The sequence below is a fragment of the Phascolarctos cinereus genome, unplaced genomic scaffold, assembly GCF_003287225.1.
Source record: "Phascolarctos cinereus isolate Bilbo 61053 unplaced genomic scaffold, phaCin_HiC Scaffold_726;HRSCAF=1367, whole genome shotgun sequence".
In the NCBI taxonomy this organism is placed as follows: Eukaryota; Metazoa; Chordata; class Mammalia; order Diprotodontia; family Phascolarctidae; genus Phascolarctos; species Phascolarctos cinereus.
Genome location: NW_027556098.1, coordinates 61,695,677 through 61,721,221, shown reverse-complemented (window position 1 = coordinate 61,721,221; position 25,545 = coordinate 61,695,677). Strand labels below are relative to the sequence as shown.

Here is a 25,545-nt window from a genome sequence, read left to right as displayed (position 1 = left end):
CATTTTTGTTTTTTGGGGGTTTGTTTTTGTTGTTTTTTGGTCTGTGTTTTCTTTTGCAACACAGCTAATATGGAAATATGTTTTGCATAATTGCACATGTATAATCTATATAAAATTCCTTGTCTTCTCAAGGAGGAGGGAGAAGGGGGAGGGAGAAAATTTGGAACTTAAAATGTTAAAAAAAAAAAGAATGTTAAAATAGTTATTACATGTGATTGGAAAAAATAAAATATAAAAATTACATTAGACATAATAAAAACTGACTTTCTATAAGAAAAAAAAGAATACAGCATCCTCTCTGAATTGCTACCTCTATTTTTTGGGAGGGGATGAAAAAATAGTATATTTAGATAAAGGGTTTATACCATGTGTTTCTTCATGAATTTGTAGAATTATTTGTTGCTGTTAAATAGATATTTAGCTCAACAGAGCTCAATAGAGCTTTCTTTTCCCTATTCATAATGAAAAACAGAGGCATTAAAATAATGAGAAGAGAGATATAGGCCAGGTGACTCTTACAGGAAAAGTATTACTTAAAAGGATTTTGGCAAGAAGGACTGTGAAAGAATAAAGTGAATAAATGGGCTTTTGGTGTCTGAAGTCTCATATAATCCATTATAAGGTAAAACCAGCTACTAAGGCTCCCTCCCTTAAAAAAAAAAAGAAAATGAGAGTGGTATTAAAATGATAATATAGCTATCATTTGTATAGCACTTTAGGGTTTACAAAGCACTTTACATATATTATCTCATTTGATCCTCACAACAGCCTGATTTTACAAATAAAGGAACTGATGCTAAGAAAGGTTGCATGTCGTGCAGAAGGCAACACTGCTTAGTGTCTGAGGTAGGATTAGAACTCAGGACTTCTTGACCCCAAGTACAATACTCTACTTATCACCTAAAGTTCAGTACTCCATTAATCCATCCTATGCAGCAAGACTCTAAGAAACTTCCAGTACTGTCTGGATTCCATAAAACCTTATTGTTCCCTCTAGATCTATGATCTTTATTTTGTTCATACCTAGGTTATCCCTGACAATAGTAATGGCCAAAGGTAAAACTAATTACATTCGACATAAAGTTCCTCATGGTGCTTTCTTTTTTTTGAGGGGGGGTGGTCATTAGCTTCTCTTTTCCTCCCTATTTGGAGTGGGGAGAAAATCACAACCACATTGACAAATATGTATAATCAAGTAAAATAAATTCCCACATTTGCCGTGTCCATGTGTTTTCTGCTGTATGTTGAGTCCATTACCTCTCTCTCAGGAGGTGGGTAACATGCTTTACAACTTGGTACTTTGAAATTGTGGTTGGTCATTACTTTGATGAGAGTGTTTAAGTCTTTCTAAGTTGTTTTTCTTTATACTATTGTTATTGTATATAACTGGACTTCCAACCAAGCCTGGGGACATTTTGCATGCTACTGTGTTTGCAAAGAAAGACATAATTCCCATGACACTATGCTGAGTATCTTTGTGATGAATGAAGCTGGTGTAAGAGCTTCTTAAGGGAGAGATGTGGATGGCTCTAGACACTCTCCAGGAGAGAAATACATTCTAAAAAACTTGGAATCTGCAGGCATGAAAGGGAAGGAGACTCCTTAATATTTCCTCATTTCTAGGTTGTCTCTCTAGAGACTTCAAATACTTTCCCCTTGGGTAGGATCAGGGTCTCTTTTTTGTGCTGAGATGGATGGGGTGCCTCTAACTGGTTGAGTGGATTTCTTTCAATGTGACCTGTCCAGTGGCAGGGACAAGGGGTAAAGGCTAATTTCCTCGAAGGGACTGGCTTTTTCCTCTACTCCTGGGTCCAACTTGAGAACTGACAACATAAACTAGCAACTTTTTTTCTTCTCAGCCAAGCTATTCCTCTAGTTTCATCAGAGACAAGTGTTCATGATAGACAAGATGGTAATATCACCTCATTTGTGATTCCATCCTTTGTACTCTTCCCTCAGTTAGACATTTACTGTTCTCAACATACTGGAGTGCATTGGGACATATGATTGTCCACAGTCCCAAATTCTGGATACCTCCCGAGTGACTTTGGGAGGCTCAAGCATTTTTCTTTTGAGTATCTTCTCCTGGATCTTGAACTAAAGAGTCTCAGAAAATATCCTGTGGCACAATCCTTGAATAGTCTGGAAATGAACATTCTTCTACCAAGAAACAGGACTACCATGTATATTCTGGGGTTAGGGATTACACTCACCTACAAAACCATGATGATACAATTTAACAAAGAAACATCATTTTACAAAATTCTCCCTTTACTGCTTATCATACTTGCAAATGTTTGCCACAATCCAAAGACAACAAAAGAAAGGAAAGAGAAAAAAGAAAATCAAGTTTCTCTTCTCAGAAGAAAAACCTGATCCATACATCTTCCAGAATAGATGGTGCTCTCTACATAGAGATTAGGGACCTAAGGTCAACTAGAAGTCACTTCCTCAAATTGAGTTGAGAAACCAAACTATCTGAGGTGAAAATTGAGTTCAGCATCTGCTGAGAGGATCACTCAGCTGAGCTCTGAGGGTCTGATCCTTTGCTCAGCTTGACTGTCAATTGATAGGTCTAATTTTCTATTGAATCTATCCACACTTAGCTGTCTTCACTCTTGCCACAGCTTCCAACCTCCTGTGATCAATTTGTCTAGAGGGTGTCTGCTTCCTCAACTATATTTTAAATTCTCTTGAAATGAATCAACTATTGGATGGATTGACTTCTTCAACGTGAGTATTTCCATTGTCATTTCCTTATCCATCTGTTATCCCCTGCCCCAAGAACTATTTTCTCTCAGGAGCTAGGTTCTTTCTTCACTGTTGCTTCCTGGTCTGTAAGGCCTCCCTGTCTCTAGGGCATAGCTATTAATAGTTCCAGAGATGTGTCCAGGCTCATCCTTTTGATTCAATAAGATAATGGTCTTAATTCCTAGTCTTAAAGGGTTAGCAACTTACCACATCAGCCCTTCTTCATCTCTGAGTGTATCCCATGGCTACATCAACTGAACTGGGAGCGGGAGGGGAACCAGAAACCAAATCTCCTCCCCTTTTTGTTTGTGCGTGTGAGTTTGTGTGCATGTATGTGTCTATGTGTACATATACATATATGTGGATATTTATTTGTGATATTTTTGGCAAAAAAAGTTTTTTTCATGGGAAGCTTTTGCTAATCTGTCATTGCTATTTGTGTCCATGTTTTCTGTTCCCTACATAGGAATTATGAAGCTTAAGAGTGTCCAGTGGTCATATTTCTAAGATCTTGTTCATGCAGATGTTTGTGAGGTTGATTTAAACTGAATGTGCTAGGAAATGGAAAATAAATAATTATGGAGAGACAACATCTAAACTCAAGTTTTGGTGAAAATAATTACAAATAATTGCATAGTTAAATTCACAGAGATAGTCACACACACACACATATAAGAAAACTTATTTAAATTATTCTGACAAGGTAACAAACATCATTGTTGCAAGGATCATCACAGGTTCAGAGGTGGAAGGATCATCAAATCATAAGTTTAGAAAGATAATAAATTTAGTCCTTAAGAAAGGATGTTTAAGATAATCCTCATTTTACAGATGAGGAAACTGAGGGTCAGAGAAATGGTGGGATTTGCTCCTGGCTAGTTAGCAGCTGAGCTGGGATTTGAAGTCAAGTCTTCTGATTCCAAGGTTTCTTTCCATTATGCCATGAGACCTTTGACTTATATCACAGAACTTCTGTTTCAAAGTCATGGAGAAGACCTGCATGGTGCCATTGAACAACATGAATTTTCTTTCTCACCAAGTAGGGTACAGTGAAATCTTTCTTTTTATAAAACATTGCGGTTTGGAGAGGGGATAGGGACTGAACCTGTGATTTCATTGAACTCCTAGGAGTGCAAACTCACTCCGCCCATGTTGAGTGGCATCTTCTCTGCAACTTCTAGCCTTAGAGAGTTGCCTAGAGCATGGACAGGTTGAGTGATTTATTTGCCTGGGATCCCACAGCCAACATGCTTCAGAGATGGGACCGTTTGGAGGCTTTCTAAATTTGTGAAGGCCCGGGTTGATTTATAATTACCATCCATGCATGACATCTGCTGACTATGGAAACAGGAAGCTTCATTCTGTTGCTCTTATTTATGGGTGTCCTGTGCTAACTTTTGCCAGGACTCATGATTTGATTTTCGATGAGCAGTGTCCTTTACATGACTTTGGTAATGGCTGGCGCTGAGGACTTTTTGTGTGAAGTTGAATTAGATTAGAGTATGTTCTGTTGGGTGTATGTAGTCAGGATACAAACCAAGCCTTGCAGGCTTTGCTCTCGGGGCTCAGCAGGAGCTATGCCTCGCTTGCTACCCTGTAGCTGATTGAATGTCCAGGGGGTAAACTGATGATGGCCAATAGATTGGACAATGAAGTGAAAGCTGTTTGTCATTGCTCAGTCATTTCAGTTGTGTCCTACTCTTTGGGGTTGTCTTGACAAAGATTCTAGAGTGGTTTGCCATTTTCTTCTCCAGCTTGTTTTACAAATAAGGAAACGGAAGCCAACAGGGTGAAGTGACTTGCCCAGGGTCACACCGCTAGTAAATGTTTGAGGCCAGATTTGAACTCTGGAGGATGAGTCTTCCTGACTCTAGGCCTGGCACTCTATCCACTGGGCCACCTAATTCTAGCTGCCTAGAAATCTATTTAGATAAATTACTCTTGAAAAACCAACTCTCCTTTACTCAGACATTTCTCTCATTAAACCTTTTGAACATGTCACTACTTCAGAGAATCACAGACTTCAGGTTGGAAGGAACCTCAAAAGTCCTATATTCCAATCTCCTGGTTTTACGTATGAGGAAACTGAAACTTAGAGAGAGGGTTTGGCTTGCTCCCAGTAGCAAATGGCTGAACTGAGATTTGAACTCTGAGGTCTTCTGACTCCAGATCAGCCAGTTTTCTTCTCACTGAATCATGTTAACATTATTAATCTCTCTAGTGGAATGTGAGAAGGGAGAAGAGATGAAAACCATACTCAATATTCTCAGGACACTTTCGTTGTATCTCTCTGATGCGTTGACCATGTTTTATTTTGTATTTTAAACTTGTGGAAGCCTTGTCCTTCCTACTCCATGAGAGCAGGGACCATGCCATATTCTCCTTGGCATCCCTCATAGTGCCTAACACAATGCCTTGATGGTACCCGTCATAAAATTAAACATTTTTAGAGTTGGAAGAGACCTTCTCCCCCATAGTCCAACCTATGTTTAGAACCAAATGCCTACCATAGTGCACCCAACAAATGGTCATCTAGCCCTTGCTTCAAGACCTATAAGACACCTAATAAGGTGTTCCATTTCCATTTTTGGATGGCTCTATTTGTTAGGAAGTTTTTCTGATACCAAGCCTAAATTTCTCTCTTTGCATCTTCTACTAGTTCCTCCTGATTCTGCCCTCTGGGGCTAAACAGCAAATTGAATACCTCTTTTACATGACAATCCTTCAAATACTTGAAAACATTTATCATATTCCTTGAGTCTTCACTTAACCAAACCAAGTATTCCTAATTCCTTCATATGAGCCTCTTATAACATGGACTCAGGGAGCATCCTGGTTGCCTTCCTCTGGATACTCCTCAACTTATCAATGTCTTATTACCCAATGAGATAATATTTCTAAAGCACTTAGCACAATGTCTAGCACATAATAGGGGTTTAATAGTTACTTATACCTTTCCCTCCCTCCCCCTTTCTTGCCTAAAGGGGCATGGAAAACTCAACACGATCCAGATTTGATCTTACCAGCAGGGTACAGAAGTACTATCTTCTTCTTATACCTGGAAGCTATGCCTTTGTTAATATTGCTCAAGATCTCATTAGCTTTTTTTGGTTGCCACATTAAAAAAAAACAACCCCCAAGCTTTTACAATTTAGTTTGCTATTATTTAGGGAAGACATCTTGGATTTTGCAAAGTATGTTGGGAATAGATGAGTTCATCAGAAATCACCTTTGTTCATTTCTCTGTATCATTTGAAGGAAAATTGCTTTTCAGTGGTGAAGACTCTCCTCCATCTTCTACAGCTTAATCAAGCTTTCTCCTCCTTTCTTATATCAACACTTGGGAGCCACTGGACTTTATTGAATAGGTGACATGATCAGACTAGCCCTTTAGGAAGTTTATTTGGTAGCTGATTAGAGGACAGATTGGAATGGGGATAGACCTGAGGCAGGGTGACCAACCTTCAGTCTATTTCAATAGCCCAGGAATGAGGTGATAAGGACCGGCACTGGGGTGGTTGCAGTGTCAGAGAAGAGAATAAGGGGGTGGCAAGTGACAGAAGTTATGAAGCTGGAATTGACAGCAGTCGGGCACACATTGGATATGGGAAGTGAGAGAGAGATTGGAGTGGAGGATGAAACTTATGTGTCAAGCCTGAGTGATTGGGAGGATGGTGGTACATACCCTCAACAATAATAGGGAAGTTAAGAAGAAGGAAGGGTTTGGGGTGAAAGATAATGAGTTCAGTTTTGGACATATCGAGTTTAAGATATGTCTTCCTCATTGGAATTTTTTCTAATTTCTTGAGATACTTCTCTCTCTCTCTCTCTGTCTCTCTTCTCTCTCTGTCTCTGTCTCTATCTCTGTCTCTCTCTCTGCAGTTGGGATTAAGTGACTTACCCAGGTTCACACATCTAGTAAGTTTCTGAGGCCAGATTTGAATTCAGGCCTTCCTAACTCCAGGGCTGGTGTTCTAACCCCCATCTCTCTTGAGTTGATTTTCCCTGCATAATTTTAGTCCATGGGGTCTTATTTTGATTTGAACTCTTAAAAGTCCCTTTTCCCAAAATGTAGAATTCATATTAGACTATGCTCATATTTCCTCTAATTTTTCTATTGCACTTCCTCATGTAATAGGGGCCTGACCAATGGAAATCCATCCTCAGAGCACACACATATGCTCTACCTGTTGCCAGCATAAATGGAAGAGACTGGGGAGCCTCTTCTGGGAAGACTTAGTGATGTGAAATGAAAGGACCCTAGTCCTCAATTTGGAGCATGCACAGACATTCTATAACCCGTTCTAGCGTGCTAATTACAAAGGGAAGAGATGAACTGTTGATTGACTGTTGAGCTGGAACTGGCATGTATTCAAAAGACCAATGCAAGCCTCTTTCACTGATTTTTCCACCTTTCTTCCCTGGCTGTGTTTGAGGAGAGAAACATGAGGACTCAAGCCCTCCCCACCTGGAGCCAACATGTATCTGGCAAACACAGGCTTCTGTTCTTTGCCCCTTTGTGTTTGTTCTTTCCAGCTGTAGGTAAAGGAGTATCAGAGGTGGCTGTGACCTTGTAAATTTTGAAAGATCATAGTGGTGAGGCACCAGAGGTCTCCAGGCAAAAGTCCACATGAGATTTCGAAGCCATCTGTGAAAAGTAAAGTCCCGAGTGACCTATTTGACCCAGCAAACTAAGCCAAGAGGGAGTGACAGTGATTCATTCATCTGCTATGCCACATACAGAGCTAAATCTAGAGGGATGAATATTTGAATCTTTGTAACAGCAATGTTATATTTGAGCGCACTCTTTCTGAAGACTTAGCTGAAATATCTCTAGCTGACTGAAGAATATTTTTCTTTGACTTGGAAGCTCTGGATTTGGGCTCTGAAGTTCCTAGGTGTTTCAGTTTGGAGTTTATTTCTGAAGATCCTTGTAGAAATATGCATGGTATGGTCTTACATATATGTGTATGTATATGTATATGTGTACATATGTGTGTATGTTTATAGATATGTATGTATATGCATATATTTGCATTTAATTGTAGCCTTCTCTAGGGGGGAATAAAATAAAAAGTAGACAGCAGAGAACAAAAGAAAACATAGAATGAAGCACAGAAAAGCTGGGTAGCTTTGAAAATAATGTGTAGTATTTACGACAAAGGTTTTCTTGAAATAGAAATTTATTGTATTATGTGAATCCTCTCTGATGTTCTGCTTTGTACATGGAAAGGTTTTTTTCTTTTATCATTTTTATTAAGTTTAACATGAATAAAAATTTTTTTAAAAATGTTTAAAAAGGTCATTGAGTAGACACTATAAAATTTGGGAGTCTATCTGCCAAAACAAAACCAGGAACTGTATGAACACAGTTACAAAACACTTTTCACGCAAATAAAGTCAGATCTAAATAATTGGAAAAATACCAGTTGCTCATGGGTAGGCTGAGCTAATATAATAAAAAAAAAAGGTCATTGATAGAGTCATTCTATTTTTGTGTTGCCCTCTGATTCTAATAGGTCTAGAAAGTTTTATTTTGTTATTTCTCTATAAATATGTCACACATATCTTTTTTTTTTTGTCATGGTTTTCATCTCTCTTCAATCTGTTTTCCAGGTCAGTTGTTTTTGGTAGTAGATACTTTACATTTCTTCTATTTTTTTTTCAATCTTTGGACTATATTCTAACATTTCTTGTTTTTCCTGGAGTTGTTAGGCAGCAAACATCAACCATTCCTTATCTCTTTCTGAAGCCTTCCAGGTGAAGGACCAGTCTATTAAAGGAGGACTCTGGCAAGAATCTTGCCAGTAAGCACTAAGAGAGAGACAACCCCCAACCTCCCTCCCCCACCCCATGATTGTCACAGGACAAATTATTTCCTTTACCTTTATTGAAATGGGCAGTGGAGACATCTTTGAACTCCTGGGGAATAACCTCCTTTTGTCATATAACCCAGGAGATTTCAATCCACTTTTGTATGAATAGTGGAGCCCCTGCCTTATAAATCTTAGCTGGAATGGAATCAGCCCCAGGCGCTTTGCTGCATGAGAGGATTCTAATGCCTAATGGCATCAAAACCTGTTCTTCAGTTAGAAATTTGGCTAGAAAGGTATTGACTTTGATCTGAGGTATCTGGTAAATGGCCTCAGCATTGATTGGTGATGGTTTGTTGAAGACACTATGGAAATATTCAGCCCATCTCTCCAGGATCATGTCCTTGTCACTGATCAATGTAGCTCTATCAGCACTAAGTAGCTGAGAAGCACCATAGGTCTTTGGCCCATAAATAGCCTTCAGGACATCATAAAAGTGCTTTGGATTGTTACCATCAGTGTAAAACTGAATTTCATCTGCCTTCTTACTGAGCCAAGAGTCCTGCATCTCTCTAAGCTTCGCTTGTACTTTCTTTTTGATGGAGTTAAATGCTGTCTTCTTAGAGATGCATGAACTATTCTGCTGGTAAGCCATGTGGAGCTGTGGATTTTTTCATTTATCAGCTTCTAAATTTACCCCTCATTTTTGTCAAACCAATCTTGATATTTGTGAGTGTTCTGGCCCAGATGAGTAAATATGGTACTGTGCCAAAATCTCTGAAAGCTGCCCACTCCTTTTCTGTTCCATTGTTGCCAACCATGTGTTTCCCTCCAAGTTCGCAACGAACTGTTCCCACTGGGAGAAACGTTCTAATCTGTTGACATTAAGTCTTCTGGTAGTTGTCTTGCATTCAGGTTGCCACTTTTGTTGAATGCCAATATTTAGCTGGGAGAGAATAAGTCTGTGATTGATCCAGCACTCTGCACCACACATCACCTTCGTCACTCCCACATCCTGTCTGTCTCTTCTGTTTACAATGACATAGTCTATTAAATGCCAATGTTTGCTGTGAAGGTGCATCCAAGAAGTTTTATTGCATTTAGATGAATGGAAGACAGTGTTGGTGATAAGAAGCACATGTCTTCAGTAGCAAGTGACCATTGCTGTTGCTGTTTCTGACTCCCTTCCTCTCAAGGTCTCCCTGCCATGTCTGATAGTCTGTGTGTACTCTGACATTAAAGTGACGCAGAATTACAAGCTTGTCCTCTTTTGGTGTGTTGATGACAAGGGGCTGCAGGTCTTCATAAAATTTTTCTTTGACCTCATCAGGCTTTGTCATGGTGGAAGCATATGCATTGATGACAGTGGCATGGTGCTTTTCTGCAAGGGGCAATCACATTGTCATGAGCCTATTGTTCACTTTTGGGGAGGCATATAAGCTTGTTGGCTAGATTAGTTTTGATTGCAAAACCTCTACCAGCTTCACAGTGTTCTCTATCACTGTGACCACTCCAGAAAAATGTTTATTCAGCTCCAACTTTGGTAAGCTTCATTTGCCAGCCTTGTTTCACTCAGGGCTGCTATTTGGATGCGATACCTACTAAGGTCTCTCGCAACAAGAGCTGTTTGTCTGTCATATCTACTGGATTTCATGTCATCCATAAGTGCGCACACATTCCACATACTGATGGTGAGTGGAATCATCTTCACAAAAGTTTTTGTACATTTTTTGTGTGTGTGTTTTGACTGCAGATTGGGATTCTAGCCTGCCTCAGTGAGCAGGCCAGGGCTGAGTGAAGCAAATGCCAGGAGCATAACAGAGGTCTGTACACAGTGTTCATCAAACTGACCAAAGTCTTTGATACTGTCAGTTGTGAGGGCTTATGGAAAATTATGGCAAAATTCAGTTGCCAAGAGAAGTTTATCAGTATTGTACATCAGTTTCATGACCTTCTGCTTGCATGGGTTCTGGATAGCGGATTATTCTCTTGTTCTATCCCAGTCACTAATGGAGTGAAGTAGGGCTATGTGCTTGTTTTTAATATGATGTTTTCAACAACTTTGTCACATACCTTCAATGAGGATGAAAACGGTGTCAAGGTCAGTTATTGCACTGATGGTAAATTACTGAACTTGGAAAGGCTACAAGCCAAGACTGAAGTGGAGAGTTTAATGCATGTTTTTTGTTTACAGATGATTGTGCACTCAATGTAGCCTCTGTAGCTGAGACGCAACAGAGTATGGATCCATTCTCCATGGCTTGTGCTAATTTTGGCCTGACAATTAACACCAAGAAAACAGAGGTTGACCAGCTAGCACCATACCATTCATCAGTTACAGCAAATGGAGAAATTTTGAATGCTGTGGATAAGTTCACTTACCTTGGCAGTATACTTTCTAGGGATAGGCACACAGATGACAAGGTTGACACACACATTGTCAGAGTGAGCTCAGTGTTTGAGAGGCTCTGAAGGAAAATGTGTGAGAGAAAAGGTATTATTAGATTGCCTACCAAGCTGAAGGTCTACAGAGCTATTGTGCTGACATTGCTGTATACCTGTGAAACCTGGACAGTATACCCGCACCATGCCAGGAAACTGAATCACTTCCATTTCAGTTGTCTTAGGAAGATTCTGAAGATCATCTGGCAAGATGAGGTATTGACATTAAGGTCTGCTCTTGAGCGGAACTGCCAAGCATTCAAATTCTACTGCAGAGAGCACAACTCTGATTGGCTGACCACATTGTTCCAATACCAAAGTATGTTTGCCTAAAGTATTATTTTATGGAGAACTCACACAAGGCAAGCATTCACATGGTGGTTAGAAGAAGCAATACAAGGACACTTTCAAGGTCTCTCTGAAGAACCTTGGAATCAACTGTTAGACATGGGAGACACTGGCACGCGACTACCTAGCACGGTATCCTCACATGAAAGGTGCTGTGCTCTATGAGTGAAGCAGAAGAGCAAATCTCTATGAGATTTGCACATTTAGAGCCATCGTCACTACAAATGTTCATATGGACTATTTGCGCCCCACCGGTGGTACCCTTTTGAACTCATACTGGTCTGATTGGTCGCAGTAGGGCACACTGTACCTTGACTACAATATAGTGATGTCATTTTGGTTCTCTTTGAGAATGAAGAACAATAACTAACCAACCAATATTTCTCGTTGTCTCATAGAATCATTGAGTTAATTTGATCCATTCTAATTTTCAAGGAGTCTGTTGCTTGAGGAATGGTTTCTTCTGTTCTAAGCTATTTATTTTCCTTCCTAATCTCATTTCATTTATGATTTCTTTTTTCCTACTGCTTCCTTTCTTCTAGTCACTCTTATGATCTTTGTGGCCAAGTCATTTTTCCCCCCTTGAAGCTCTGCTTGTAATTGTTGTTGAGTGACAGTCTTCAGTATTTACCTCTTCACCTCTTTTTATCCCATAATATTTTTGCACTCTATTTGGTATTTTCCTCTGTTTACTCACTTTTTTAAAATAATTAGTTCTTGGCTTGGGATTTTGCAGTCAGGCCTTTCCCCTCTAGCACTCTTGTGTGGGTTGGGTAGTCCTTGTCTGGTTCTGTTATCTGGATGCTCAGACACTGCAAAATAGGGTGGAGTGCTTGGTATTAAGCCTCACAGTCTGTCTTGATTTTTTTTAGGCAGTTGGGGTTAAGTGACTTGTCCAGGGTCACACAGCTAGTAAGTGTCAAGTTCTTGATTCTTGATCATTCTATTTCAGCCTCTTGGTTGTCCTCTGTGGGTCCTGGACTCTGCTGGATTCTGATTTTTACCTAGGTGCTCTGCCGGCTCTGTCTCCTTTTGTGGCTCCCAGTGCCCCTGTGAGTGAATAGCTAGATCCTGTCTCCTTGTGTGGGGAGCCTATGGGGTTGGTTGCTTTCCCTGGTTCTGTTCTGACAGGCCAGGACCAGGATATGGCTTAAGGTCCCACTAGGGGCTAGGGGGTGGGAATCAAAAACAAATAGGAAAAAATGGTAAGAGAAAAGGATGCTGATGATGTTAAGGGTGAAGTGCAGCAGACTGTAGAAAGCACAGCTATATCAAGTGTCAGAAAATGTGCCTCTTCCACTAATTGTCTGTGTGGTCAGACTAGTCACCTGACCTCCCTCTGCCTCAGTGTCCTCATCTGTAAAATGGTAACTATTAGCATTTTTATTACCTCCTTCATGGAGCTTTTGTGAAGGTCATATGAGGTGAAGTATGTCAAAGTACTTTGTAAGCTGTAAATTCTAATACACTTATAAAAAATTGTTATTATCTGAACTGTGTTTGACCACCTCCCTACGACTTGGTACCTCAGCTCAAAACGGGAAAAAAAAAGACAAAACAAAACAACACCAAAACCAGACTAAGATTGTACATTTGTCAGTATCATGCCTTTTACCTGTGAGTCTTTATGTCTCAACTCCAGAAGACCCGAAGGATCTATTTCACCAGGAGGTCTAGTTTCAGCCCACATCAGAGTGTTGGAGACAGAGTAGGAACCTGAGCTTGGTAATCAGCTTCAGAGCCTGAGCCACAGCTTCAGATTCAGGGAGAGATGAAAGGCGTTTTACTGAAGTGAGGATGGCAGGGAGTGTCTGTCAAAGCTTTTGTAAAACTTAGATCCAGCTTTTATGGGTTGTCTGGGAATCCCAGAACAATGACCAAGCACCAAATGGGCTGTCATAGTTTTCATCATTGCTATTAAGGCATTGTTTTGAGTTCAGGGTGATAGCAGGGTGGGAAAATTCCACTCTACAGTTTGCAGATTCTTCCTTATTCATTTTTTTAAAAATAAAGGCATTTGCTCTTTTCCAGTACTACAGTATGTTTTATTCTCCATGCATTTTCAGAAATTACTGACAGCTGCTCAATTAAGCATGTTGACCAGTTTTTCTAGTATCCTTGAATGTAGTGTATTAGGACCTGTTAACTTGAACTCATTGAAAGTATTGGCAGTGATGGGTCTGGAGAACAGATAACGAAAAACCTCCTTTCTCTATGCACAATGGGGCAGAATGGTATATATACATCCTTACCCCTGATTTTTATGTAAGTTGCTTTTGTTTAACTGTTTTTCTTTGTTACAAGGGTAGGGAAAAGTTTATTTCCAGAAGGTAATAGAAGAAGGGGGTCAAAATTAAAAAACAAAACAAAGCAATCTGACACCAGGAGAGAGGTGGAGAAGCACTTCCCTCCCTTCAGTAGAGAGGTGAGGGGACTAAGGGTGCCCACTAGTGTAAATGATGCCAGACATGGTCACTGTTGGTTACTTTTGCTTCAGTGTTTTGATTTGCTACAAAGGAAGGCTTTTGATATTTGAGTGGATATATTTCTGTGGATGGTTGTGATATAAAAACAAAAAGCATTAATAAAATGGCTTTTGTGAGTCAATAAAACATTTTAAAGAATAAAGTGATTGGACTAAATAATTTTTAATGTGTCTTCCAGCTTGAAAATTCTGATTCTAAATCTTACTCACCTTCAGAGTTTTGTGCTTCAGATCATCAGGATTGGATAGCCAGCTAGGAACAACAACAGAGCCAGTCTTCATTGTAAGAGTATTGACCTATGAGTCCCGGGAAGGCACCTGGTAATTCCTCATCTCGCTTTCTCAAATGTCAAGTCACTGTGAGTGGAAGGAGATGTGAGGATGCACAGAGACAAACTATGTGAAAGGAGTAGGAAGAGCGATACCAGTGAAAAGGATTATTTTTAGTGTTCTCCGCTAGAATGCAAATATCTCTGGGGAAAGGGACACATTATCAGTCATTATTACTTTAGTGTAAGAGAGTTGATGAGATCTTTTTTGATGTGACAGATAGAGGAGGACAGATTTGGGTAAGGGAGAGGAATAAAGACAGATATACATTGGGCACAAAAAGGAGAAATAAACTTGAATGAGAGACCCAGGTTCTATCTTGAGAGCACTAGGCACATAGGATAGGAGTAAAGAGGAAGCTAGGAGAGGGAAGAATAAAGGTATCAGTTGTAACTTTTGCTACATCACAATTTTGGATTCTAGCTTAGCTATCAATTAGCTATGCGACCTTGGAAAACTCATTTCACTTATCAGGGCCTCAGTTTCCTTATCTGTAAAATGAAGGAATTGGACTAGATGTGATCTCTATGATTTTTTTTTTCAGCTTTCACATTTGGTGACTGTCATTTGAGGTCTTGGAACTTGCCCAAGGAGGGCTCTCATCAATAGCCACTGACCCCAGGAACGTAACCAAATGAGGACTCGCCTTCAAATCCCTTCAGACTGACACAGATACAGTCAGACAAGCAGAGACTTGCCAGGAAGCTCCAATCTTCCACGATGTGGAAGACAAACACCAATCTCCCTGGACTAATGCCAAAGACAGCAGTCCCCGTGACAGCCTACAGATCTGAAAACAGAGGTCACTAGAGGCTATAAGGTTGGAGTTCAGTAATAGAACTGATCCAAGTTCAAACTCCCTATTGCTTTCTCTCTCAGAGGAACAACTCAACAAATGATTTCAGTAGACTGGAGAGTGGGCAGGTTTTATAACCAGTTAGACCTCCTATGTTTTTATTGTTGCTACCTCCTAGCTTCTTTAAGTGGTGTGTGTGTGTGTGTGTGTGTGTGTGTGTGTGTGTGTGTTTGTGTGTCTCTTCATCTATCCTGTATATAGCTTGCTCTGTGTACTTTTGCTTGCATATTTTCTCCTCCATTGGATTGTAAGCTCTTTGAAGGCAGGAACTATCTTTTGCTTTTTTTTTTTTCATCCCAGCACTTAGCACAGTGCCTGGCACATCGTATAAACTTAGTACATGTTTACTGATCTATTGATTGTGTGCACACACAAACACATGTGGAGTCTCCCAAAAAGTCCATATTTGTTTTGATTTTTTATTGTCCCATTCAAAATTTTCTGTGAGAAATCTCAGCATGTAACTTGTGTGTGACTCATGTCTAAAATCCTACAGATGTGGGAAACAGAATCCCCAGCTCTTAACAAGCACTCAAGGTAACAAATATACATATTTGGTATAGGACAGGCTTTATTTCATTCCACAGAAAATGCACCAAACACAAAGAACTAACTGGAGCCTATAAACACATGTAAAATAAAAGGATTCACAGTACCCTGTAAGCAGTCAACATAATTTTCTCTCTGTGAATATTGTTTTTTCCACCAGGGTCCTAAAGTTCTTCTGACTCATCACCATCCTATGACTTGGACTTCCCTTGGAAGGGAACTGAACTTGGGTTTACCAAAGGGGCCACACCCCAACATTCCTGTGAATTCCTCTCACACAGCCCCTCCTAGACTCATAGTACCATCTTGTGATTTAGACCCCCCTCCGAAAGGAAACTCACTTTGGGCTCTTAAACAGGTAACCCTTCTTGACAGTAGACCTGTAATGTCTGAACAAGTCAAATCAACAAGCCTTTATTAAGGGATTATTATGTGCCAGGAAATGCTCAAAGTGCTAGGAATAGAAATACAAGCAAAAATAATGATAGTTCCTTCCATTAAGGTATCCTAATGGAGGAAGACAATATATAAAGGGAAGCAGAAGAGTGGGGAGGGAGAAGATATCTGTGAGGGCACATGGTGGAGAAACAAGTTGGTAGAGTCAAGATTGACTTCATTCCAGGGAGGAATGAAGAAGTGAAGATGTCTGGTTGAACATTTTCCTTAAAATGAAGGGTCTCACTAAAGTGCAGAGGAAGGAGATGCAGGGGCAAAGTGATCTTCCAGGGTAGCAAAGTTTCTGTGGCATTGTGGAGAGAAAGAAGTGAAGCCTAGAAAGGCAAGAGTGGAGCCTGCAGTGTCCCTGCAATAGTTGGGGGAGGGGGTAGTGGTAGTAGCAGTAAGGTCCTCAGTACCTTGTTCCCTATGTTGGTTTTAGTCCTTTGCTTCTGTTCCTCCTAGTGTCAGGGGCCATGCATGTGGACCTCTTCTCTCTAAGAGGCACGCTACTCAAGAAATGCTCCTTCCTCTAATTAGGAAGGATGGATCCAAGAATGACATTGTTGGTGAACTTTCCTCTTGAGTCAGGTGGACGAACCTATGTAGCTCCTCCATGCTTTTCTAGGATATTTCATCACCGTCATTCCTTCATTCAATAAACATTTATTAAGCACCTATTATGTGCCAGGCACTGTGCTAAGCACTGGGGTTACAAAAAGAGGCAAAAAATAGTTCCTGCCCTCAAGGATTTTGTCCTGGTGCTGTCATCTCTTGGTCTGAGAAAATCTACTCTCTGATTTGTGCCCAGCAAAGGAAAAAGAAAGGCAAAAATGCCCAACAAATTTTTTTTTTGGGGGGGTGAGGCAATTGGGGCTAAGTGACTGATCCAGGGTCACACAGCTAGTGAGTATTACGTGTCTGAGGCTGGATTTGAACTCAGGTCCTCCTGACTTTAGGGCCAGTGCTCTATCCACTACACCACATAACTGCCCCTGACCAACAACTTTCTTGAAAGATTTTTTAGGTGAGTGCATGCTGCTTCCACATGCTTTCACTCCAAGGTATCTATTAAAGGCTGTGAAGGTAGCGGAGGTGAAGAATCTGATACACCCACATGTTTTCCATCCCTCTAGAAGAAAGTCAGAAGGGAAAAGGAAAAAAGAAGACCAGAGCCTTTGCTAAAGTTTGCTTTTTCAACTAGAGAAACTCCTCTGGATGACAGTTCTGATCCAGCAACAGAGGACAGATTAGCAATGGGAGATTAATTTCCTTCTGACATTTCCCTAGGGCTGTTAAGCAATCTCAGGAGCAATTTTCCTTGCCTGGAATGCTGTACTCCAGAAATTCACCGCTATCTACTTCAGTTTTGTGGTGGTTGAAGGACAACAATCAAGTTCCAGGTCCTGAGCTGGGTTTCCAGCCACAGAGAAGTATACCTACTAAAACGGTAATTGCAGGGAAAGGCAAACACAAGTATGTGTGTGTGTGTGTGTGTGTGTGTGTGTGTGTGTGTGTGTGTGTGTGCAAAAGAAATATATTTGTTATACTTGTATAGATATACTGTGCGTGTATGTATATATGTATATGTATGTATGTGTATATATATTTTACTGTAGTGCGTAAAAGGACATCTGAAATTTATCTCTATGTGTTTGGTTCCTTGTAATAATTTTCTTAAGAAATAAGAGATCCAGAGAAGAAGAGAAGAGACAGAACACACCAGAAAGAAGCACCAGCAGAACAGCTTTGAAAGCTACAGGTTGAATTTATTACAGCAAGGTCCCTCTTAGTGCAGACGATGAGTCCCTGAAGTCCGATTTTTCAAATTGTGCTACATATTTCCATTGGCATGGAACAAATGACATGTTGTACACCAGAGGTGTCTGACATGCAGCAGCCCACAAAATTCCTTCTGAACCAGATTAAAACGTAATTGGGAAATAGTTAACAAAATACAATAGAATACAGACTTTATATGTGGTTTTCTAAGTCAACATGTAGCCAGAAGTGATCCCTATGTATAATTTAGTGGCCCCCTAGTTTCTTTTTGGGTTTGACACCTACTGTTGTGCACAATTATAAATAGGAATGTTGCAAATTTGAATATTTTGACCAACTCAAGGGATTATTTGAAAAAATTGGGATCCATTTATAGATTAAAAAGATAAGCAAACTGTATATAATAGAGATTTGCTGTTTAATGTATGACCCTTTTCCTTCTTCTACTCCGTATATGGAAATACCTATTTTATTTGGTGTTTGCTAAACACATAATAAAAATTAAAAAAAATTGTAAGTTAGGGACCTGGCCTCAGAGTCAGGAAGATCTGAATGTAAGTGACACAGACTTACTGTGTGTCTCTGGACAAGTCACTTAATCTTTCAGTGCCCACAAACAACTCTTTAAGATTGCCTAACAGTTACAAATCTGTATTGGTAGAGTTTCTTCAATGAGAATTCCTTTCACATGTGAAACCCACATATACAGTCCCTCAAAAAAGTCAGGAGTCTTTTTGTCTAAATTAGATTCCAGCACCCCTTTCCTTCCTCACAAGGAGCCAGGACATTTCAATAAGGCCCTACCTTAATGCCTGATCACGGCGTGGAAGTGAGACTCGATTCTCCACGCCTATGCCAATGAGTCCTACCAGGTCCTACCCGGCAGGAAGTCCTCCAGGCACAAGGCCAGCATCAGACTGTGGAGAGATGCTCATCACCAGACTTGCGGCCACCAGGTGATGCATTTCTTACTGAGCGGAGGAGCTCATGAAGACTACTTTATCTAGTGCTGTGTGAGAATCTTTAATGTGCAGTGGGGACAAGTATTAACATAGAGGGCCCTGGAGATCCTTTGAATCCTGGAGGAAGGTCAGGTCAGGTAAGTTCAGAGATACAGTGACTTCCTTTTGAACCAGTGGCAGAGGAGTGAGAGTGGACATGCTCTCATATCAGAAGGAAGACATCATGAACCAACAAGAGGAGAAGGTCAACTTAGGAAGAACTTTCTGGTTTTTCATGATACTGTTCTGGATTTTTAAAAGTAAATAATTTTCATAATAAATTTAGAGAGAGGCAGTGTGGTACAGTGGACAGAAAACCTGGTTTCCAGGCATCTCTGACACATGCTTGCTGTGTGTATCTGGGCAGGTCACATAACTTCTTAGTGCTTCAAGCATCTGGCTCCTTAAGACCGTAGTTTATAGGGCAGTTGCTGAACTGAGTTGATAGGAAGAATTTCCTCACCTCTTCATGAGTCACCCTTCTCACCCCTGAAAAACAGCAACCACCACAACGAAATGATTTGGGAAAGGTCTTAATAAATGCAAATTATTGAACAAGCTAAATAAGGAAGATTCAAGGGAGTTTTAAAAAATTAAATATAATTTTTTGTTGTTTCATACTTGATCAATATCATCAAGCACGAGCATTTCCTTATATACAGAAGAATAGGAAAGAGTACTATACATGAAACCAAGAAATTCTGTTGCATACAGATTACATTTTTAAAAGAAGAATGTAATAATTTCAATATGTTGGTTTCAAAGCTGACTTGCTGGTCTATCTCCTTCCGAGCCTTCTGTGTTTTCTTTTGGCATTTTGAAAAAAAAGACTTTGAATGAATAAGTAATTTTGACTATTATAAATACCCAAATTAACTATAAAGGACATATGAAGAAAGATGCTATCTGCATCCAGAGAAAGAACTGATAAATAGAAGTATGTATAGAATAATTTTACATATATATTTATTTGTGTCTAATGGTAGCCATCTCTAGGGCGGGGGGGAGAGAGGGAAAAAAAAGAAAAAAAGGAAATGTACATGACGCTTTAATTATATATTTAAAAGGAATATCAAGTTGCATATAATAGATTTGCAATTTCATGTGCAATCATCTGTTTATTATACTATGTTTTGGAAATGCTGGTTTTATTCCATAAATTAAAAATAAAATAAGTTAAAAAAGAAAAATACTACAATGACCCTCTTTTAATCATTTCTTTTTGGGGAGGTCATTCCTGTCACTAGTCACTCTCTCCCTTTGTTATTCCCCCAAATTTTGGGGGAATAACTCATAACAAATAAGCATGGTCAGGCAAAACAAATCCTTATTGGACATGTCTGAAAACATATGTCCCATTGTGTGCTTCAAGTCTATCACCTGTTGGGAAGTGAGTAGCATGTTCCAGCTCCATTATTGTTCTTCTGATGTCCTGGTTCCATTTCAACAGCAGACCTTTGAGGTGGTCTTGGAGGTCAGGATCCTAACCCAAGGAATGAGTCTCTGGTGGAAGAATGTCAGGGAGATAAAACTACTGACTGCCCCTGAAGAAGATGGCGCTGACTGGGTTATGCCATGAGGTCCCTTTCAATTGAATAATCTTCTGGCCCATTCTTTTCAGGTTAAAGAATAAGTGTGCTAGATCATTGCTGTAGCAAAATCTCTTTAGAAATGTCAGAAAAATGGTGATGTTGAGGAATAATAACTCCTGTATTAATATTAAAATAACATTTCATTTAAATGAAACAGATTAATATTAAATTAATTAATTAACCAATAAATCATAAATTAATGATATATAGAAATTTCATTTAAATGGAACAGTAAGCACAATTCTTTCTCCTATTGTAATATAAAGTATTTCTTGTATCTCATCTTTGCCACAATATCACTGTGAATCAGGAAGTAGGTGAATGATGAAAACTAAGGCAATAAGTAATTAGGTGGCAATGAGTTTTGTTAGATGAGGATTGGGTAGCAGAGGAGAGCAATATTAATCTTTTGCTGAGCAGTGGCAGTGATCTTAAGTTGCAAAGGAAAAGGCTTGTTTGCCCACTTGTAGATAAAAGATACAAGATTTCTATGTTACAGGAGAATTGGCCATTTGGGGTCAAGTGCAATATGTTTCTTGGAAGCTTGGTAAGCATGCTTTGGAAAATGCCAAATGGAGGATTAACCCTTTATTTTCCTACTTCAGGGCATATACACGTATCCTTTAATTATTTCCTGTTGGTTTACTTTGTGGTGATGAAAAACTTGTTAAGTGGCTACTGAATGGTAACTGGGTGTGTATACAGAAAGCATGACTATACCTTCTCACTGGTATGCTTGGAATGGGCTCCCACCTTACCTTTTCCTCTTTCTTAGAAACCTGTTTCCTTCAAAACTCTGCTCAAGGTACACCTACATGAAGCCTTTTCTAATTGTTCCTAGCAGCTATCACTGTCTCTCTCCCAATTTACCATGTATTTATTTTGATTTTTTTTATATCTACCAGGCATAGGTAGGTACCTTGTATGTGTCAGGTCTAAGGTAGGCCAGTCCAGTAATTCAGGTTTGAGGGCTAAAATGCAGTGAGACACTTGTATATCTTAAATGCCATAAAAACAATTTTACTAATCACAAGCAATTAAGAGAATATAATTTCTAGTTAAAAGGCTTCACAACATATTATTTTTATGTAAACATATATGAAAAATGACTGAACAACAAAAATAAAATAGTGTTTCCTTCCACCTACATAGTTATTTGGTCAGGAACTCAGGAAAACATTTGGCAAAGGCAAATGTACTATGGTATTGAATTCCTCATTGTCAAAAGTCTGCCTTCTCTTTGAGGGTCCTGTAGAAGAAGTCACTCCCTTGTTGTTCAGTCTTGTTGTCTGACTTTTCACAACCCCATCTGAGGTTTTCTTGGCAAAGATACCGGAGTGGTTTGGCATTTACAGATGAGGAAACTGAAGCAAACAGGATTAAGTGACTTGCCCAGGGTCACATAGCTAGCAAGTGTCAGAGGCCAGATTTGAACTCTGGAAGATGAGTCTTCCTGACTTCAGGTCTGAAACTCTATGCACTGTGGCACTGTCTACCTGCCCCAGGCTCTCTCTATGAAGCAGTATTTCAGAGGATAGCAATAAAGTGAGCCAAAGACTGGTTTACAACCTACTTTGGTTTCCACTTATGATCACCTCTATTCCTAGTTTCCTCCCTTACACCTCTAATCTCAACAGGAATTAAATATATTCTCCAGGAAAACCTTTGGGTTCGAGATTCCATCTGTAGCCTATTAGTCTTCATTTCTATTAGCATTGCCCTTTTCACTTGTATAATGACCAAATCCATTCATCTTTCTTTTGCCTCAAAGGCATGGTCTTTAAAGATCAATAGCTCATTCACCTTTGCCTCTAATTGTCTAATATTCAAGGACAGTTCACCTTCACTTTTCTGGTGCTGGCAATGCAACTTTTCCAAAGCCACCTATAAGAGCCAGCTAATTTTCCACTGTCCATATGAATCTTTTCAAACATCCCTTGTGAGAATCCCACAGGGTAAATAGTAAATTTCTCTTTATTCTATTGAACAGGGTTCTTCATATATCTTAAACAGCAGTTTGTCATAAGAAACCAAAATTCTGTATCTGGTCATTCTATCAACTATGACTCCTTTTCCTCCACAACACCCTTCCCTCACTTAAAAAATTAATTTAACCATGAGGCTATCACAAAACAATTCCTTACTGACTTTTGCCAAATATTATGGGCCAGGCCTAAGCTAGACCAGTCCAATGATTCAGGTTCAAGTATTAAAATGCAATAAGAAACTCAATGCCTGTAAAATGCAAGCAACTTTCCTAATCACAAACGATTAAAATTATTTAACTTCTCATTGGAAGGATATAAATGTCTGGTGTGATTCTCCCAGGCTGCTTATGTTTCAGGTGACAACAAAGTCCTCATTCCCTTTTAAAGGACAAGACCAAGTCACTTACTACTAGAGCCATTGCCCAGTATATAGGATGTTGGCTGGGGCTATTCAAGAAGGAGAAGGAAGCATGAGGGGGCAGGGGCAAAAAGGAAAAGAGGAGGAACAGGTTCTTTTCATGTTAGAACCTGAATGTGGCCCCACTCTTAGGAGTCCATAGGTATGGCAGACTTGTACCAAACCAGGTTCTGGTCTACATTGGAAGAAAGAATTTCCTCATCTGGGAATTCCTTATGCCAATGAAGTCACATAATCTCTATTCCTATATTTTGTATATTCTTATGTATGTGCTGTTCTCCCATAGAATGTAAAAATTCTTTTTGAGAAAAGATTTTCTTCCTTCCTTCCTTCCTTCCTTCCTTCCTTCCTTCCTTCCTTCCTTCCTTCCTTCCTTCCTTCCTTCCTTCCTTCCTCCCTCTCTCCCTTTTTCTTTCTTTCTTTCTTTCTTTCTTTCTTTCTTTCTTTCTTTCTTTCTTTCTTTCTCTCTCTCTTTCTCTCTTTCTCTTTCTTTCTCTCTTTCTCTTTCTTTCTCTCTCTCTCTTTCTTCCTTCTTTCTTTTCTTTCTTTCTTTCTTTCTTTCTTTCTTTCTTTCTTTCTCTCTTTCTTTCTCTCTTCTTTCTCTCTCTTTCTTTCTTTATTTCTTTCTTTCTTTCTCTCTTTCTCTCTCTCTTCCTTCCTTCCTTCCTTCCTTCCTTCCTTCCTTCCTTCCTTCCTTCCTTCCTTCCTTCCTCTCTCTCTCCCTCCCTCCCTCCCTCCCTCCCTGCCTCTCTTTCTTTCTTTCTTTTCTTTCTTTCTTTCTTTCTTTCTTTCTTTCTTTCTTTCTTTCTTTCTTTCTTTCTTTCTTTCTTTCTTTCTTTCTTCCTTCCTTTCCTTATCCAGACTAGCACATCATCTGGCACTTAGTAGGCTCTTAATAAATGCTTATCAATTGATCCCAAGCCTACCACAGTTTGCCTCTAACCCTGCCTCTTACTGTGTTCTCTTATGTAAGCATTTTGTCCCAGTTATACCAATTTACTCATAGTCTTCTGCACACAGACCTTTCCTTCCCAACTAACCTAAATCTTTCCTTCCTTCAAGTCAAACTTCTGCCACACCTGTCCAAATTCTTCCAGTCCTCTCTCCTTTGGATGGATGACTCTCTCTTTGGCATTCCTCCAGGTCGTGACACACATGATCTACTATTATTATTTATCTTTATCAGTGGTTTTTAAGTCTTTCCAGGGCTGAGAGCCTTCGTATCTTTAGCTCCTAGCACACAATGCAGCTTCGAGGTGAAGTGGATTTAGTGCTGGACCTGGAGTCAGGAAGACTCATCTTCCTGAGTTCAAATCCATCCTCAGACACTTACTAGCTGTGGGCAACTCACTTAACTCTGCCTCAGTCTGTAAAATGAGCTGGAGAAAGAGATGGCAAACCGTTGCAGTACCTTTGCCAAGAAGAGTCGGACATGGCTGAAAAACAACAAAGACAGTGCCCCGCCCACAGCTGGGCTCAGGGAATCTTTTTGGTTGTTGATGGCGCTTCTGAAGTGTGCAGATCACCACTATTAAAAGGCAATGCTTAAAGTGTTACCCTCAGACTTTTCAGCAAAGAAAGATCACATTTTTCACTTTATCTTTGTGGTCTTGGTATATACAACACAGAGCCATGCATGCATTAGGCACTTAATAGGTACTTGTTGACCTGAATTGATATAGTATGGGGGAGAAAAATATGTAGCATGTAAGAGTTAAGAGTGATGAGACTAAGGAAGTTATAAAAAAAAAATCCAGCCAAAATACATCAAAGTGAGTATGTGTCATGAGGTGGGGGTGGGGCTGGAGGGAGCAGAGGGGCCTTTCACTTCCTGCTTCACAAATGTAGTTTGCTGGGAGCCTGTTTTTCTGCAGTGGCAGCATTTTTGTTGTTGTTATTCTGCTATTTGATTAACCGAACAAATTGATAGTGGCACCCAGTGGCTAGAAGGGTTATTCAAAAAACTGTGCTTTCTTTTTCCTCTGTATATTACAGCCAGTATGCAAATGCAATCTCCTTCGTTTAAGCATTCCTACGTAATGTCCGTCCAGGCTTAGAATTCTGTTGGAGCTTTGTTTCCCCACCGAGGATGCACTCTGGCTAATGTGCACCCTTTTCTTTTACAAAATAAGCCTTCGAGGCAGCATTTTCCACCTTCAAACCCAGAACTCCGTGGGCTAGAAAACCAGGCATAGTTAAGGGAATAGTCAAATGCTTGCTTATTCTGTATGAGCACTGAAACTGTAAGAAAGAAGTCCATGGGCATTACAAGAGTTTCCAGGTCTTGCCTCAAGAGAATACTTCCCCAAATTTGCTGATGTTGGGCACTTAATGAGATTTCAGGAGCCAAGTGATACAAACCTTCACCAATAAATGGAAATACCCAATTAAACAAACCAGTGAAAGGGAAAGTGAAGATGTCCAGGTCTTCTCTTTAGTGGTTCACCTCTATCTTCCAAGCTTCGCCTTAGTAGACAGAGTATGTGAATTATGAAAGGGAAACGGCAATAATCTGCTTAATTACCAGTACAGAAGATGGTTTTAAACCTAAATTACCATGCTATGAAGACTGTGACTGTAGCACTAGGGAGGGAAAATTTGGGTCAGTGTAATACACTTAAATGACAACAAAAAGAGGTAGGAGATCTCTCTCTCCCCAAGTCTAATAAAGATACATTTCATACACCAAGGAGGTCAAAGACTGAGAGAAAGATTCCATTTGTGCAAATATATTTAGGCTTCTCCTCCCCCCACT

General features: G+C 39.8%; 1 pseudogene; it reads right to left on the bottom strand.

Moving 5' to 3' along the window:
- The window catches only part of LOC110194646 (nucleolin pseudogene), an 88,026-nt pseudogene that overhangs the window by 10,485 nt on the left and 51,996 nt on the right, over positions 1-25,545 (bottom strand).